At 40.1% G+C, this 18,919-nt stretch overlaps 1 protein-coding gene and 1 pseudogene across 1 annotated transcript in view; both read left to right on the plus strand.

The window, feature by feature from the left end:
• Gpc5 (glypican 5) overlaps positions 1-18,919 on the plus strand; it is a 1,376,768-nt gene that overhangs the window by 663,906 nt on the left and 693,943 nt on the right. The gene's annotated exons all lie outside the window — the stretch shown is intronic.
• LOC110309627 (formin-binding protein 1 pseudogene) lies at positions 10,625-12,760 on the plus strand (annotated as a pseudogene).

The raw sequence follows: 18,919 nt of genomic DNA on the forward strand, positions 1-18,919 counted from the left end.
ATCATCCTCAGTGAGGTAACTCAGACCCAGAAGGACATGCATGGTATGTACTCACTAATAAGTAGATATTAGCCAAAAAGAAAAGTACAGAATACACAGGATACAGACCACAGAACTCAACAAGCCAAAGGGCCTAAGGGAGGATGTCTCAATCCCACTTGGGAGGGAGAAGAAAGTAATAAAACGGGGCAGGGAGGAGGGAGAGAGGAATCTGGGTGGGAAAGTGGACAGGGAGGCTAAGAGAGGAACATGATCAGGTATTGGATTGAGGAAAAGAACTGAAGCCTTGAGGGCCAGCAGAAAGCATGGAAACAGGCAACCTGGAGAGGTAGGAGGTATGGGGACCCTCCAGAATGTACCAGAGACCTGGGAGGTGAAAGAGTCCCAGGACTCAAAGGGAAGGACCCAGGATGAAATGCTCTACTGTGGAGAGAGGGAACTTGTAGAGTCCACCTCCAGCAGGAAGACAGGGCCTCAAGTGAGGGAGGGGGTGCCATCCCACAGTCAAAAACTCTGACCCATTATTGTTCCCGTATGAAAGAACTGCAGGGATAAAAATGGAGAAGAGCCTGAGGAAAAGAAGGTCCAGGGACAGGCCCAAAGTGGGAGCCAGCTCAATGGGAAGTCCCAAGGCCTGACACTATTACTGAGGCTCACAAAAAGTGTTCTATCATGACTGTCCTCCAAAAGACCCAACAAGCAGCTGAAAGAGTGAGATGCAGATATTTGCACCCAACCAGTGGACAGAAGCTGCTGATCCCTGTGGTTGAATTTGGGAAAAGCTGGAAGAAGCTGAGGAGGAGGGGGACCCTGTAAGGAGGACCAGCAGTCTCAATTAATCTGGACCCCTGAACACTCTCAGACACTGGACCACCAACCAGACAGCATACTCCAGCTGATATGAGGCCCCCATCACAGTAGAAGACTGCTGGGTCTGGGTTCAGTCAGAGAAGATGCACCTAACCCTCAAGAGACTGGCAGCCCCAGGAAGTGGGGAATTCTGTGGTAGGGTGAGGGGACGTTCTTGTGGAGATGGGGAAGGGGTTAAGAGGGGAGGTATGAGATGTGGAACTATATGGGATGAGACTGGGTGATAAAATCCGGAGTGTAAATAAGAAAGATTAAGTAATATTCTAAAAAGAATTAAAAAGAAAATATTAAAAGGGAGGAAGTGGAATGCTCACGGAAGAGGGAAGGTTGATATAAGAACATGTATGGTTCTATCTCTCTGTGTTCTCGGATCCCCAAGTCATGAACATCTGTAGTGCAACCTCCTACTACAAGCACAGTGCTAATTCTTTAGCTTTCATTCCTGCCCTACAATGGTGGACTATATATTCTGAACCTTGAGCCAATATACATCTTCGCTTTCTTTGGTTTGTTCAGTCAGCCATTCAGTCACAGGGAGAAGAAATATTATACAGAAAATTGTACCAGGGCAGGGCTCATTGTTTTGGTAAATCCACCTGTTTTATAGTCCTTCAAAACTAGTTACTGAGAGCAATTGAAAAGGGTTTTAAAATTATAAAGAAGCCAAAGAAGGCCATCAGCATAATTGTCTCAATTCAACATAATTCTCAGCATGTGGTGTGGTCACTGCTAAATACCATTAGTGAGATTTATTGTGCAAGATCTTGGAGTTCAGTAGAAAGATATGAAAATGTAAAGTTTGGAGAAAATGAGTGGGCATTTCTGTTTAGAGTTCAAAAGATTAGAGTGTTGTTTAAATGAAGACAATGGAGGCAAACCCCAAAAGAACAGAAAAGAAAGAAAAACTCTATTAGGAACTGGGCTAGTTAGTCATGTTACACTCTGCCCAAGAATATGGCTCTATTCTGCTCATGTACTGAAATTTTTAATGAAAGTTAATTCAAATATACATCACTATTAATTACTAGAGGACCTTTCAATTCAGCATAATACCCAACATGTGGTATGGCTACTGCTAACTTCCTTTAGCCAGATTTATAGTGTGAGATCATGGAATACAGTAGAAAGATATGAAAAGTACAAAGTTAGGAAAAAAAATGGGTCCTTTTCACACACTTAAAGTTGCAAACAAGACCAGTGAGGAAAAAGTAGCTATAGTATCATGGTATTAAAACCGTCAAAGCAAAACATTATTTTATTAAAGGACAATATGAAAGTGCCTGACCATAAACCTCATATATTCATGTCTGTGGCATAAAACTGAAAATTTGAAGAGGAATCTTTGAAAAGATACCAACTTCAGGGCACTGCACTCAAGAACATCCACTGTGAAGGATTTTTACTTCATGTTGGACCATGAAGGGACTCGGGAAGTGTCAATGGCCCAAGAGGCTTGGGCTTCATTTCAGTATGGCCAACGAATTTTCCACAGGATCCTGTTTTTGTAGGCATGTAGAAAGCAGGTTACAGTGACTGAGAGGCTAGATTGGATTTAAATAAAAGAGACAGTGAGCAGAGGCAATGAGACAGTGAGTAGAGGCAACATGTAGCACGCTGGGGGGGGGGGGCGGTGAGCAGAGGTGACATGTAGCACGCTGGGGGATGAGCAGAGGCAACATGTAGCATGCTGGGGGTTTTCTGAAAAGAGATGATGTGAGACTGGTGGCTCATGCGGTAAAGGTTGGTCTTGGCTGCAATGGGGACCCCAAATGGAAGACAAATGTGACAGTGTGTAACTCTTGCCAAAGTAACATCTATGTATGGAATGGATCTGATGAGAGGGAAGGCCAGAGATGCTACAAAGTGGTTCTGTAGAAGCACAGAAACCAAGAACCCAGCAGAACAAATGGTGCCACTGTGATTCTCAGATACTGAAATAAATAAATAAATAAATAAATAAATAAATAAATAAATAAATAAGATTTAAGGCTCAATCTACTTTGTTTGGATCTTGCTTTGGCTTAATATTGCTCTTCTGCCCAATAATTTTTAGGAATGATGGAAATGTTACTCATTACAAATCAGAAATATGCCACTTGGTTTTAATTTTATAGGGTTTAAAATAGTTTACCTCGAGTATCTAGAAAGTATATTGGGCTTTGGACTTTTCAACAGTGTTGAGACTGTTGAAGAAATTGCAGATATTTTCAACTAAACTGAGAGCATTTTGCCCTGAGATGGCTGGGCCACAACGTTATGATCTGGATGAGAAGTGTTCCACATAGACTCACGTATTTGATTAATTAGTTAAAGCAGGAGTACAGTTTGTCAAAATTGTGAAAAATTTTAGCAGTGGCTTGCTAGCTAGAGGAAACAAGTCACTGACTAATAGGCCTTAAGGGGCATTGCTTGTAATCGCTCCTGTTCTGTGAACTCCCTGATGCATCAAGATACTAGACAACTTCACTGCACGACCACCATAGACAAGGCTGCTTCAGCCACCATGTTTCCATTCACATCATAGAAAACTTAAGTCCTGGACTGTGAGCCTGTGTGTCTCTCTCCTACCTTAAACAGTTTCTGTCACACATTTTGTTCTAACAGTGGGAAAAGCAACAAGGCTAAATTTTCATTAACCCTCTATTTAGAAAGATAAATACTATATGTGTAAAAACAAAAAATTAAAGCTCAGAAATATCTGTGTTTCCGTCTTAGACACATTGAAAATAAAAATACACTACAAACTATGTGTCATTAATAGATATCTACATGATAATCTCCCTCACAGGATGGAGAAGAGCTAAATGAGCTTCCTCAAAGTTCTGTAACAGAACAGAGATGTCCATTCTCACCCCTATTGTCTGATAGGATGCTGACAGTTCTTGTAAGAACAATCTTCTCACAGGATGAAATAGGATGACATGCTTGTCACATTTTCTCCATCAGACAAGTGCTTGGTGAAAGCTTCTGGGAGGACATGTTTGCCTAGGTTCACAGGTTCAGAGGGCTTCAACTATGGTCATTTGGCTCCACAGTTTTGTTAAAGTCATGGAACTGTCATGAGAATTGTCATGGAACATTGCAGGAATATGTGCTGGGAGAAAGCTACTTGCCTCCTGACAGTCACAAGCAGCAACAGAAAGAGATGGAGAAATGACAGGAAGGAGCTAGGGGATTTTGGGTGAAGGGAGTCTAGGAGAAAGGAAAGAGAACTAGTGGAAGGGATCAGATGTTTTTTGTGTCCTTTAAAGACACACATAACATTCCTCCATCTAGACTAGGCATTCCTCTAAGATTTTTGTCATTTCCCAAATGTGCTACCAGTTCAGGAAGAAGTCTTCAGCATGCACATCTATAGGGAACATTCTAGATTGAAACTAAAACAGTAAAAACACCCAATCATTGCTTTTGGATTGTGTGAGCTAAAGGTAGCACAAAAACAATTATTGGAACTTACAAGTCTGTTAAACTTATAAGATAAAATCAATATGAAAAAAAAATAGTGAGTGTAGACAATAACTAACATGTAAAAAAGGAAACCATTAAAGTAATCCCATACATAGTAACATCAGAAAAAACAAAAACAAAAAAATCCAACCCCCCCCAAAAAAAAATAAAACCAAAGAAGTTTAACCAGAGAGGGAAAGAGTTGATACAATAGAAACCAAAATGCACTGAAGAACAAATCTGAAAAACAAATGCACACAGTTGATTTTTCGCGTTGTATATTGAAAGAAGTTTTATAGTTAAAACAAGCACACTACCTCAATTATGATCCAAAGCACTCTCAATGAAATTACCAGTGACTTTCTCTACAGAACTAGAAAAATACCAATCCAAAAGTTTATGAACAAAACACCTATGTAGCTGAAGTCATCCTGAGCAAAGTGAACAAACCTAATCTTGCTAAAATTAATGATTTCAGGACATTCTATAAAAATGCCCCAACCAAAAGACAGTGGTATTTTCATGAGAAAGAGACAGAGAGAAGAGGGGCACAATAGAGGTCTCATGTGTCAAATTATGTTAGCACAATTTTGGAATGTGTTTGGTGTTTTGGAAAATGTTATCAGAGTGGCTTACCTGATCTTCATTTTAAAAAATCAGAATTTTTGAAGTGATTCTAAATATGTCTTCCACATTACACAACATATTGCATGAAGTTGTAATTTTAGCAATAATTATAAAATCAGACTTTTCATTAACTCTGAAAAATATTTATGTTCCTTGACTTCTGCAAGGTCAAATATTCAGCCAAGATTTAATTTTTCATGTGAAAATAAACAAGCATATTCATATCATTTTCCTGCATATCTTATCTCATAGTAAATATGCTATAACTTGTATATATATATCAGAGAATTGTTTTTGAAATGAATCTATGATTTATTGTCAGTGGCAATGGGGGCCTATTTTATATATCTATACAGGCTAAATTGTCATAAAAATTCTGAGGAGCAAAAAGAGCTGTTAGTGTAAATAAATTTAAGAAATGTTATCAACATTCTCTAAACAAATACAAATTTAGTGAAAAAGTTTCACTTGTAATCAGAAGGACAAGAGCCAGCAATGGTGTTGCACATTTCCAACACAATCCAGGAGATATAAATCCTAAGAATGTCAAGCTTGAAGCCAGCCTGAACTATCTGACAAAACCCTGCCACATTAACACCACACAAAACACAATAAAACAAAAGGCAAATGAGAAAATAATATTTCTGGTAATGATAAATACAAGTAACCAAGAAATATATGAAACTGGCTTAACATTATCAGTCATGAACTAAATTCACATCAAAACCAGTGAGATATTACCAGTAAGCCCCACTCTTATTTAAAATATAATAATAAATGCTATGAAGCTATTGACAAAGAGACTCCTTACCTAAGATTAAAGGGACTGTAAGTTAATACAACCATGATGAAGAATATGGACTTTGCTTAAAAATTCTAAATAGAATCCTGCCATTTTGCCAAGCTATTTTTCTGAAGGGTATGAAATTAAAACAAGTTAATTAAGACACCGTTGCCTTTTTAAATAAGAATTGTAACACTAATCACTACAGCTGTGATATAGAATCATCCTTTGCATCAACCTTTTGATTAGTATAAACAGCATACATTCCATGTTCAGCATGGATGATCCCCAGGCACAGAGAGTTTGGATTCCCATCATCCTCCTATTTGTAGTAAAAGGGATGGAAGAGGCATTCTATATATTGTGTGAACTAAGCCAGACAGAGAGATCAAACATACAAACAAATTAGCTTTTATTTCCAAACCTTAAGCCTATCAATATGAAGATATGTTTGTAATTACCCTGATTGGGTCAATAAGCCCAAGAGGGAGTCAAGAGAGATGGATTAGTAGGTGCTCAAACAGAGGAAAATTATAAACTCTAGTCTTCGCCAGCAATGTGGAGTGAGTCAGTGTCCCATGGCTTACTTTATGGTGTGCGATGAAATAGAAGGTAAGGGCTCCAAAGTTCCAGACGGGAAGGAATGAAACAGAGAAGAGAGATGCTGAGGGGAATAGAGCTGCACCAACGCTAGAGAGTCACATTTGGAGAGACTGGACGTTGTATCCATGAGGTAAATATCAGAGTGTTTCACAAGTGATAATTAAAGTGCCCCTAGAAACACAATGGATATGTATGTCCTCATCAAATTTATTAAGTAGAAAGAAAGATGTTCCCTCTTATGCTAGTTTTGTTTTGATCACACATTGCAATAATTTATGGTTGAAATCAAAGTGGCTCATCATATACTCGTCAGGCACTAGTAACTAAGAGATAAAACAAACAGCTGCAGGAGCAAAAATTATAATTACATCCAAGTACTTCCAACATATATACATAGGCTAGTTTACAAATATGTACAAATGGTACGTTTGAAGCTTTCTACTTGAAGATATTTTCAAAAAATATCATGTTTTATGACATATAAGACAGAACTGTCTACTGTACCTATATCCACTTTGCTGGACGCTGGCAACTGGCCTTATTATATGAAAATAGAAAAGACAGGTAGTTGGGGTTTCTGACCATGTTTGTCACACATTTTATGTGGAGTCAGAGGCTCATTTGTGTCACTATGGATTTATCTTATGGACTTGCAAATGTGTGCCAAAATTTGAATGCCTTGCACATTTTTTGCGGGTAAAGCAGCCATTATAAGGCATACACTGACCTTTCGGTGTTTATTTTCATTGGTTAATGGCAACACCTTTATGGCACAGTCAAATTGTAAACACGGGGAAGAAACTGAATACATAAAGGTCAGTAAGCTTCAGAGATACGATTTATGAAACACCATACCTATACTGTGAACAAAATGAACAAAATGACATTTTTGTTTTTTAAATATATGTGTGAAGTTGGAAATCCTTGTAAATAAACCAAAACATAAACTATCGAATGTTTTAATTTTGTTGCAAATAGAGTGCGTATAATATTTCATAGAAAGTTGTATTTCTTCACTGAATAGCTTTCTAGTTATTACTTTAAAGGTTAATAGCTCTGGATTTAGATATAACTGTGATATGGTGTTAGAAAACTGTGTGATTTGAGGATTTGTCTTTTTTTACTATTATTATTCCTGGTAAAGCCATGGGCTAAAAAATAGTAAATAGTAAATATTTATTGAACTCGATTGGCATCTCAAAGGTACACTGGAATAAACAATGTAAACTTTCAAGAAAAATGGCTGCATAATACATAAAATAGTTTGCTAGGATTAACAGCTCTTACATGACACTATGAGAAGCAAGAGAATTTCTTAGTTTAAAATTATACTTTGAGGTCCACCTGGGGAAAAATAACTGAAAAAGTGGATTATTACAGCTAACATGAACAACTGATCCTAATACTCACTTGCATCTCATAGTACAAGCTCTTTAGGAAAGGCCTTCCCTACTGGAAATCACAATGCATATATTGCTTTCCAAAAAAAAAAAAGACATTGTAAAAAGAAGATCTAAGTTAGAATTTCTTTGTCAATAAAGGATTAAAGACAAATTGACTACAAAGCACTCACCATGCTCAACAACTCTAAATGTGGTGAAAACTGCATTGCTCAATGTGTGCTAACATAGAATCTGAGGTGCTAACCCCTCATGCTGTAAAATGTAGAAACTGGTGTGGCTAATCAGGTGTACATAGTTGTTCTACTGTATGAGTCATGAGAGAGGTTGGCAGTGAGGTAGAAGTAAACTTCTGTATTTACACACTCAGCTCTGTAGGGTAAGATACGGATTTTTAAAATAGAGACCACTACTCTGTCCATTAAGAAGGAAAACGTCCTAGCGCAAAAGGATAGGGATTGGCTGTTATAATGGATGTATAGTAAGCAGTTCAGACCAGATTCTCCTCCCGTAGTGTGCACAGGACAGAATTCACGGGAGTGACACAATGTTCCATTCATGATTATGATGCTTCTACCTCTTGTCCTTGCACCTGCTGTGGCAATAAGAAATGTTGGTGCGGTTTGGGTAGGGATGTGGGAGTCTCTTAGGGTGTTATGTGTTGAGATTAAATCCCATGGTGGCATATTGAGGGGGTAATGACTAATCTGACTTGGTATTAATAGGTGGGTCTTTGGAAATATGCTCTGGATTAAACTTATATGAGTGAACCTCAGTGGTTTTATAATAAGAGAAAGACCGAAAGATACACAGGCGTAATCCTTGTTCTTAGCATTAAGGCCTAGGTGACTGCTACCTGGTTAGTTTGCTATTTGGTGCTGTTACTAATATTATAAGGAAATGTTCTCATTTGCTGTTACTGCTGTTACTAGGATGTTCTGGGCTTTGCTGGACCTGCAAACCAATCACAACATAAGTCAGTTAGAACTGATATGTATATTTAGCCACAGCAAGCTTGGACCCTAACCAACGACCCAGCATGACTTCCTACACCTGTGTATGATCTTTTTATGGTATTTACTTTTGTACGCTACCCCTTGGATGTATCCCAACGTAAGAGAGACACCTGCACCAATGTAAGAAACTATTTGGAATAAGAATTCTATTTTGAGTAGGGGTCAAGTAAAGTTTAAGTTTCCAGGATGTCCTTGGGAACTGACTTCCTGCTTGGCAAGTTCAGACATGAATATTAAACAAGGCTCATCCTGGTTGACAAGTTAAGATATGAATGTTAGACAAGGCAAGAACCCTGCCACAGTTGAGTACCCCAACCAACATGAGCAGGATAAGTGTACAACAATGGCATGTTCTTAAGCAAGTCCCCTATCCATAAATGCTGATTGGTAGAATAACTTAGCACAGATATTTGTATGTCTCATGCTTAAAAAGCCCTATAGGATCTTGACTCGATGTCGCAGTCAGCTCCCAAATCTGTCCTGTGGATATGATCGTTCAGTCTTTGAGTGGTGTTCAATAAACCATCCCTATTTGACTGAGATTGGTATCTAAGTAGTTTGTGCTGCAGTACTCAGACCCCAAGTTTGTACTGATCCAGACTGCTAGTGTGAATGCTGTCTTGGTTAATTTCTGTTGTTGTGACAAAACGCCGTGGCCAAGGGCAGCTTAAGGAAGATAGAGTTAGTTTTGTTTATGATTCTGCGAGGTAAGGGTTCATCACGTCAGGGCAGATGCAGGGCAGCAGGCTGCAGATAGGCTGTCAGGAACAGCAAGAGATCACGTTAGTAACCTGAATCATGATTAAGAAATAGCAGACTGGAAGTAGTGCCAGATTATCTACTGTCAAAGCTGTCCTTTAGTGAAGTGCTTTCTCCAGCGAGGACTGTGTGCTTGCATTCTTCTTCCTCCTTCTAGGTCTTCTTGGGTTGGTATTTCTTAGAAAGATTCCAAACTTTCCCAAAGCTTGTACTGCAGGATGATGAGCCAAGAGAAGCACTCCATACTGTTTTGCGTTGGTTGCTCACCTCTAGGACAGCAAGAGTGAGCACCTAAACACAGACATGCGACTGAACACTGGGAGGAGAGAGGACAGGCTGAGAGGAAAGCCTTGTCTTTGCCAAAAGTCAATATTCTCAAGCTGCCCTGACACTGTTTTAAAACTGAAATATTAGCTAGACATCATCTCTCATGCATCTAAGAAGCACTTAGAAGGTAGAGGCCAGAGGATCAAGAGTTCAAGAGCAGCTTGATTACACAGTGAATTAAAACTAAAGTAGGCTCCAAGAGACCCAATCTCAATAATCAAGCAAAGCCCAGGAAAACAAACAAACAAATAAGGTCCACAAAGAAGCTATATGGGGTCAAAAGAAAACTAGTGACTTTTGTTTGCTAAATAAATCATAAGGTTCTTTTTCTTTTTGTTGTGCTATTTAAATTCTCTGCAAGATTTTACTGAATAATATTCAGGAAGCAGAATCCAATGTTTCTGTTTCTCTCTCTCTCTCTCTCTCCCTCTATCTGTGTGTGTGTGTGTGTTAAGTTTTCAGTAGTTTAAAGACTAACATTCTTTAATGAATGGAGTATAGTTAGACACCTGAGACTTAGGCTTAGAATAGTAAAAAAAAAAAAAAAAAAACAACAACAACAACAACAACAACAAAAACGGAAAGTCACTACCATCCAAAAAAGCACATGGCCAGTACAGGGAAGTGGAAGAAGGAATACTAGATAAACATCAATCAAAGAACTTGAGGCAGGTGGTTCTAGAGGAGGCACCGGCCAGAGGAAGCGGTGGGCTTTCAGCACTCGCCGGGCCTGGAGCGCCGCAGTGATCGCTGGTGAAGGGGGTTAGGGGCCCCTTCACGGTCCCTACACCATGCGCTGGGGCATTGAGCTCTGGGATCAGTTTTGACAAAACTGTTTTTGGAAAAACACACACAGTGGGGAATCGATATTCTTGAGAAATAGATCAAGTTTTTCAAGGCGAGGATGGATGGAGCTCAGCTATGCCAAGCAACTCAGGAATCTAAGAAATACCAACCCAAGAAGAACTTGAAGGAAGAGGAATACAAGTACACAGCACGTAAAGTGTTACTTTCCACCCTGAATGAGATGAAGGACTATGCCCGGCAACACGAGGTCATCTCCAAGAACGAGGTTACAGATCACAGTGGACCGGATGCAGTCCATCCGGAGCTGAAGCATGAGAGGAAATTGAATTCCACAATGGACGCAACGGCTCAGCACATAGAGAAAAGCTGGAAGCAGCTGGAGTCGAGCAAGAGGAGGTCTGAGCTGGACTTATGTAAGGGGGCCGACCGGGCACTACAGTACTTTGAGAAAATGGAAGCTGACATCCATGTGACCAAGGCAGATGTGGAAAAGGCACAAAAACAAGCTCATATATGCCAGAAAATGGCAGAGGTCAGTAAAGGGGGTTACTTCTTAATCCTGCAGAGATTCAACCAGGAGCAATGGGAGTACTACCATTCCCACATGCCCAACATCTTCCAGAAAATACAAGAGATGGAGGAGAGGCAGATTGTGCGCATTAGAGAGCCCATGAATACCTAAGCTGAGGTGGACCGGCAGGTGATAACCATCATTGGAAGTGCCAGGACAGTTTAGGGAAGGCTATCAACCAGAAAAACGACTCCCAGCTGGTCGTAGAAACCTATAAATTAGGATTTGAGCCTCTTGGAGACATTAAATTCAAAGATTAAGACAACGGCCTTTACAGCTCCAAAGAAGGCAAGCCCAAGCTCAAGTTTGGCAGCAAAGCCAGAGGCAAGCTCTGGACATTCATCAGCCCCATGGAGGGAGCAACAGTGTCAACAGGCCAGACCTCCGCAGCCCCCCTCCCCCAGCTCCTGGGGACCGGACCACCAACCAAAGAGTAGACATGGAGGGACCTATGGCGTTGGGCACATATGTGGCAGAGGATGGCTTTGTTGGACATCAGTGGGAAGAGCAGCTCATGGGCCTGAGGGTGTTCAATGCCCCATTGTAGGGGAATGCCAGGGTAGGAAAGTGGGATTGGGTGGGTGGGGGAGCACCCTCATAGACCCAGGGAGAGGTAGGATGGGATATGGGGTTTCTGGAGGATAAACTTGGAAAGGGTATAATATTTGAAATGTAAATAAAGAAAATATGCAAGAAAAATATATTTATAGAAAAGAAAAGAAAAGAAAAGAAAAGAAAAGAAAAACAAGCCTTTCCCCTCCTCCTCCTGCCTCACCCTCTGCTGGTCTCAAAGGCCTAAAGTTCATGACCTTCGAACCCAAAATCCACTGTTTCCAGAGCTTAAAGCATGGGGTGTCACACCAAGACTTCAGTAACTTCCCGCCTGAGCAGAGAAGGAAAGAACTACAACAGAAAGTTGACGATCTCAATAAAGAGATCCAAAAAGACAGGGAGTAGAGAGATGCCATCACCCAAATGAAAGATGTGTACCTGAAGAACCTTGAGATGGGAGACGCAGTCAACTTGAATCACAAACTCACCAAAGACACCCAGAACATAAGAAAAACTACAGCTGGAGGTTTAGACGTTAGAGGCCTGGCTGACTGCGGTGGAAGGCAGACTCCCAGCTCTGAGTGAGCAGGCACGCCGGTGGGCAGAGTAGACTGAATGATGGCCAGACACACCAGACGGTCAATATCTGTGCCCAGGACTTGGAGAACAGCCCAGATGGTAGTTACACAGAGGAGCAAAGCCATGAGAGTGAGCACAAGGTACTGGCCACGGATTTTGATGATGAATTTGGTGATGAGGAGCCGCATCCTGCCATAAGGACCTACAATGTCCTCTACACATTTGAAGGTCAGAATGAAGGCACCATTTCCGTAGTTGCAGGAGAAACGCAGAACATGATATAGGAGGACAACGGCGATGGGTGGACTTGCATTTGCAGAAACAAAGAGAAGGAGGGTTATGTCCCCCTATTTACTACGTCAAAGTCTATTTAGACAAAAACGCCAAAGGTGCTAAGACTTACATCCAATCCACTTAAAACAAAACACAAACCTTGAAAAGCTTTGTAGTCGTCTCTTCCCACCGCTGTGGCTGTTGCAGGGACAGGAGATGATTGGGTGACGTATTCGCTCTCTTTTTTGCACTGTGATGACAGAAAACTCTGAGGTCTTCATCTGCTCACAGTCCTCTCTTGATTTCTCAGATTCCACACATCAGTCTTTCCTCTGATATTTACTGTCTTTCAAAGCCAACTGAATGCTAACTCACTCAGCCTCTCTCTGTTTGTCCCTGCTTCCTCTGGGGATTTTGGTCATAGATGCTGATGGCCCTGGCTGTCAGTCATTCCCATGTGGGTCCCAGGGTCTTTTGTTGATTCCTCCTCTATTAACCTTCCAGCTTCAAGTCCAAGTGAATTATTCCCTGGGCACAGTTTCGGAGACAGATTCCAAGGAGTTCTGCCGATGGTGGGAGCAGAGCCATTACACACTTCTCTTTCAGGAAACCACGAAAGGGCAAGGATTGCACGGTTAAGTTACCTTATCCAGATGGTAGCATCTTAGGCCTTACTCTACCTAATCTTCGGGCAAAGGGCAGGGTCATAAGTCTCAGGCCTGGTTACCCAAGACACAGAAGCGCCCTATCTCCAAACAGGAAGGGAAAACAAGAATAGATGACAATTCACTTTCAACAAACTTAAAACTGAAGCAACCTAATTTAGGGGAAAAAAAAGAGTTAAACAGGTATTGTTTCCAACCATTGAGCCAAAACAAAATAAAATGTAAAGCAAGCGGACAAGCAAGAGAAAATGTTTTAACAAAAACCAGGGAAACTAGACAATGAAACAATATTTTCAGCATGCCGAGAGGGAAAAAATTATGCCAATATAAACTTCTCTAACCAGTGAAATTATCCAGAGCGAGAAGCACAGTAAAACTTATTTAGACAGATAATGATCCAGTAAATGTCTAACGAGAAGAATAGAAACACAAGGAACATAAAGGACAGCCACACACCAGAGACAGAGGCAGTTCCAAAGAGAGGGTCTGAATTTACAGGAAGCAATTGATTTCACTGGGAAAACAGTTGTTATATATTGCTCCAAGAAACTTGAAAACACAGAATTAGCCCTGAATTTGTTATAGAGGTTGTTTCTATGATTAACACATTATATAGGCATGCACATGTATGGGGAGAGAAGGACCTGGGATAGGGAAGGAGAAAGATTTCTAAGAATGTTGAATTATCTGGTTAGTTCTTCTAAAGTGTAAACAATGCCTATTACTGTTCATATACAGTGTTTGCATGGACTAGATATAACCATGGATATCTGCCATCCAAGGTTCTCACAGCAATAGCATTCAGATCCAGATTCTCACATAGTACAATTTCAGACCTACAGGAAGGTACTAATGCCATTTGCTTCATTAACAGACCAGGAAATGTCTCATCAAATAGCAATCGAGCACTGAGGTCTTTAGGACGGGACTAACTGCTTCTGGTGCCGAGGATCAAACCCAGATCCTTGCACAAAGTGGCCAGTGCCTTAAGAACTTATTTTATAAGACCTTACTGCTATGGGATAAGGACTCAACCTAATACTTCAATTTGAACTTTGCTACTTATGAAAAGTATTTCAAAAGGCATCACATTCTGAACTATCGTGTACTACAGCTTCAATATGTGTCATAGGAGACACAATTCAATTTGTAACAAACACTTCCACTGTGTGAGTGTGTGTGTGTGTGAACACTATATGGAGCAGAAAAGAGAAAGATAATTCTTGTGATTCTCACAGAGGCCTGAAGTAATTCTTAAAATTAGAAAACATTTTTCTACAAAAAAGTAAGTATTTTCTCTTAGCATACTAAGTTATGTAACTGTGTGTGTGTGTGTGTGTGTGTGTGTGTGTGTGTGTGATTTGTGGGGTGGAGTATAGTAAAAATATAAAACCATATTTTTTAAACTTTGGAGCTGTAATTTGGAATGAGTGTGTAGCTATAGCAAGCGTAAGCTATTGGCTCAAGTGCACACCTTTAAGAAGCAAGAGTCAGAGTTTGTCTTAAAATCTATGTGAAAGACACATCTGTAGCCTCTCCCCAAGAGAACTAATGGTACGCATTTTTTCATGGTTTTACTGAAATTCTTTTCAGAGCATTTACTTTCATCTCATGTACGATTGTCCACAATTTCATAGTTAACCTACAGAAAGGTAGGCTAAAGGAATCTCCTGGTATTGGTGGTATTAGGAGGACATCTGTGAAGTCATAAGGCCTGTTACCATCTGGCCTGCTCGAGGTTGTCATTCTAAATGGGGCAGGCTGAGCTTCTCTCAGAGTCACCCTATAATACACCTAAACGCTAAGCAAACTTTCCATCTTCGCTGAGCACCCAAGGACATATTCTGCATAGCCGGACAGTGAAGTAAATATGGAAGAGCTGCCAACATCAAATCCTAAATGAGATTTTAATACTTCACAGTAAAGGCAATGGAAAGTTTGCTTAATTAAAATTGCTGAACGGGGAACCGTGCATAGCCCTCTATCATGATGGAAGTCTCCCTTCCTTCAGCCCTCATTGGATGAAGGCAATCTGCTGGAGATGAAAGGACAACACTTGCTACACCCTGGGCTTTCGAGGGACATCAATCTCAGTCCAGTGTCATCATAAAAAGAAATGTCAAGAGAAAGACTCTAATTTAATGATGGAATATGATGATGCCTGTATTCTCGGTAAAATGAGCAGTGTTTTGTTGGTAGAGAAATCTGTTATTAGTACTTCAAGTTCTTCCCATGATACTGGATCCAAAATCATCAACTCTTAGAACAGTGTAAATATAAATTAATACTATTGTGTCTGGAGAAATAACTTAACTTTAACAATCGGTGGCTTCCAAAGGACCTCAGATCATTTTCTAAAACCCATATCATGTCTCACAACCATCTATAATACCAAGTCAGGGGATCAAATGCCCTCTGCTGGCACCAGAAATTTCTGTGCCATTCTGACATATATACAGACAAAATATTCATCCAAACACACACACACATTATATGTTAATGCTGTCTAAAATAATTAACTAGAAAATGAGACGATTGTTAGTAATATAGTCTCTGATTCACATGAAAGATTATGGTTAGTAGAAACTCAATTTACTAAATGACTTTGTGTTTTAGAAAATATCTGCTCAGTTGTGTTTCCTCCATAGTTTTGTAAGTTAAGTTATAGTTTTGTAATAGCAGGACCATGATGCGCAAGAATTTCTAAAGACACTCCTAGCCTTAAGTCAAAAATAGGGTGTGGGGTGGGAAAAGCACATTAATGCACATATATTTAAACAACAAAATCTGACCTCAAGCCCTCAAATTTGGAACATTCTGTATGCTTACAAAGACCTAGCCAGAAAGCTTAAGGGTTTTAACATCTTAAATAAAAACCACTCCTGACTGATATCCTGAACCATGAGTGGCAAAATATCTCATTGTTCTTTCTTGGAAAGTTGTGTCATTTTAATTATAGCCCTCCATGTATCAGCTACTAGGTCTTGTATGTGATCACTTCTGTCCAAGTAAATTTCTATGTACATGTACGCACAGTATTGTTAACTGTCTTTTGACCAACAATTATGAAATAGTTATTTAGAAAATTATCTTTGAAGTGAAGTGAGAATGGAGAAATGGAGCCTCAGTTTTGAACAAAGTGTGGAGAAGTCCCATTTTGGCCCTGAGCAGGGAGGTACTTCAGTATTGAGGAATTCGCCTCAGCCATCTCCTGCCTCCCCTGCCCTTTGCAGATGGTTTGCTTCCCATCTCCAGGTGCTCCTCTCCCCCCTCCTCCCTTCTGCACTCATGACACTCAGTAGCCACTCACAAACTGCTGCTTTGTCCCTGACTAACTGTGGCTTCCTGGCACCAAACTCTCTGACATTTAACTCTGGAGGAGCCTTGTGAAGAAGGTTGTCTGCTTTTCAACGAATATTTCTCAGATGCTTGCAGTAGGTTTTGGCGACACTTTTATTATCGTTGTTGCTGTTTTAAATCTAAGTTCATTTCTTAGACTGCTTCAATCCTGTAGAGATATCTAGAGTTTAGATTAGGATAAAAATTCATAATACACTTATCCAATCCTTTTTGCACAGTGGTTTAGAAGATTGGAGAAGACACATTTTGAGTTGTAGGTATCGGGTGTGGGGGTGGAAAACAGAGTTTTTGTGTGGGAACAAGATTAAAAGACTTAAGTGCAGCATCACAGCTTAGAGAGTAGACTTAGTAAACCTTTTTTTCCTTTTCTTTTTTAACTTCGGTGTTCTTTTTGCAGAAATCTCAAGACTTTTATAAATTGCCAGCCTGGGTTGCATAAGCCAAATGCTAACAGAGCAGTGACCTTTCAAATTACTGGCACCACAGAGACAGAGATCAGAGAGCTGAAACATAAAGCAAACCTTGACAAGGAACCCTACAGACATGACTTCTGTGTCTGGTCAACCTAACATAACATGACATTATGTAAAATGTTCTCTCCTTTTTAGGGTGAACAGTCCACAAAGGCTTGACTGTTGTTGAAAATACAAGGCTAGAGAGTTGCAGCCTTCGGGTTTATGGGTAAAATGTTATCTAAATCTTCAAAAAAGGAGCAGCAATAGGAGTCCTTTGTAAAAATGATTTTATTTATTACTGTTTATTTTTTATTAATCCTTTTATTCATTTACCTTTCAAATGATATCCTCCTTCCCAGTAACCCCTCCACAACACCCCACCCCATACCCTTTCCCCCTCACCTTTGCCTCTATGAGGGTGTTCCTCCACCCACTCACCCACTACCGCCTCATCACCCTAGCATCTCCTTACGCTGGGACATCAAGCCTCCACAGGACCAAGGGCCTTCCCTCCCATTGATGTCATATAGGGCCATCCTCTGCTGTATAGATAGCTGGAGCCATAGTTCTATTTGGTTGGTGGTTGTCCTGGGAGATCCGGGTGATCCAGTTAGTTGATACTGTTCTTCCTATGGGGTTGCAACCCCCTTCAGCTCCTTCAGTCCTTCCCCTTGCTCTTCCATTGGGTTCCCCAGGCTCAGTCCGATGGTTGGCAGTATCTGCGTCTGTATTGGTCAGGTAAAAATGACTTTAATTCTGTTAGTAAGGACATAGGAAGTAAATTGGAGTTGGATCTCATAGGGGTAGAAGTGAGATTAAAGGTTTAGGGGAAGGGACATTATGTTGCAAACGAAATGAACTGAGCAGGTTCTATGAAGAAACTTTGATGGTTCGTTTCAGTCTGTAGGGTAAAAAAAAAAAAATAAGTCACGAGGAATTTGGATCAGAGTTCTAGTTTTAAAATGTTAGGAGCCTCCATTCTTTTCCTACATGAAATTAAAAATGCTAATATCTTTTAAATAAAACTGGATTCACTTTGGTATCAAACTAACACATCTCCATTTATGCATACTTTCATTTATACTTTTCACAGTCATGTACACATATACATAAAATTATTTCAGTAGGTACACAAAACACATTATTTAGAACCTTGGAATTTTTCCTCATTTTTTGTTTCCTTGCTACAATTATTCTATTAACATTTTGATATTTGTCTGCTCACTCTTATCATTATTATAAAATTATAGGTTTTCTGCATTTATGTTGAATGGATGAATGAGATGTCTTGCCAAGACTAACACAACCTTAACAAGTATGTACTCCTTATACATCTGTGTGAAGGACTAAGAGAGGAAAAAAAAAAGACTAAGAGATTTGGCATCAAGTAAAATGTTTTAAACCGTATTATTCCGCTCTTAGGTTTTAAGTTTCTTTTTAGAATGATGGGTAGTTCTCTCTCATGGCATATGCACTGTACCTATGAGCCAGCCAAGCCATGCTAGATCTCATTGCAAGTGTCTGACAGGCTCTTGCAAAGGTGGGATGTTGCCATACAGTAAACTGAAAATCAAGTCTATTGAGAGATTAGTTCAGCAGCCAAAAGAAATGCAGTTGCCTTAAGAGTCTATCCGCCAAAACACCCTGTAAGAAAGCCTCCCTAATGAGCTTCCTAAACCAATTAAACCTGAGCAGGACTCATCAGTCATCAAGCTGACGATTTTCAGCTAATCGGCTGCCTGCACAAACTGTATGGCATTGGGGTAAGGAAGAACTTTTTATTTTTTTTCCATTTGGTTCTCACTTTGTTGTCTTCCCAATTTT

The sequence above is a fragment of the Mus caroli genome, unplaced genomic scaffold (genome assembly GCF_978045245.1).
Source record: "Mus caroli unplaced genomic scaffold, Mus_caroli_1 scaffold_12, whole genome shotgun sequence".
Taxonomy (NCBI): domain Eukaryota; kingdom Metazoa; phylum Chordata; class Mammalia; order Rodentia; family Muridae; genus Mus; species Mus caroli.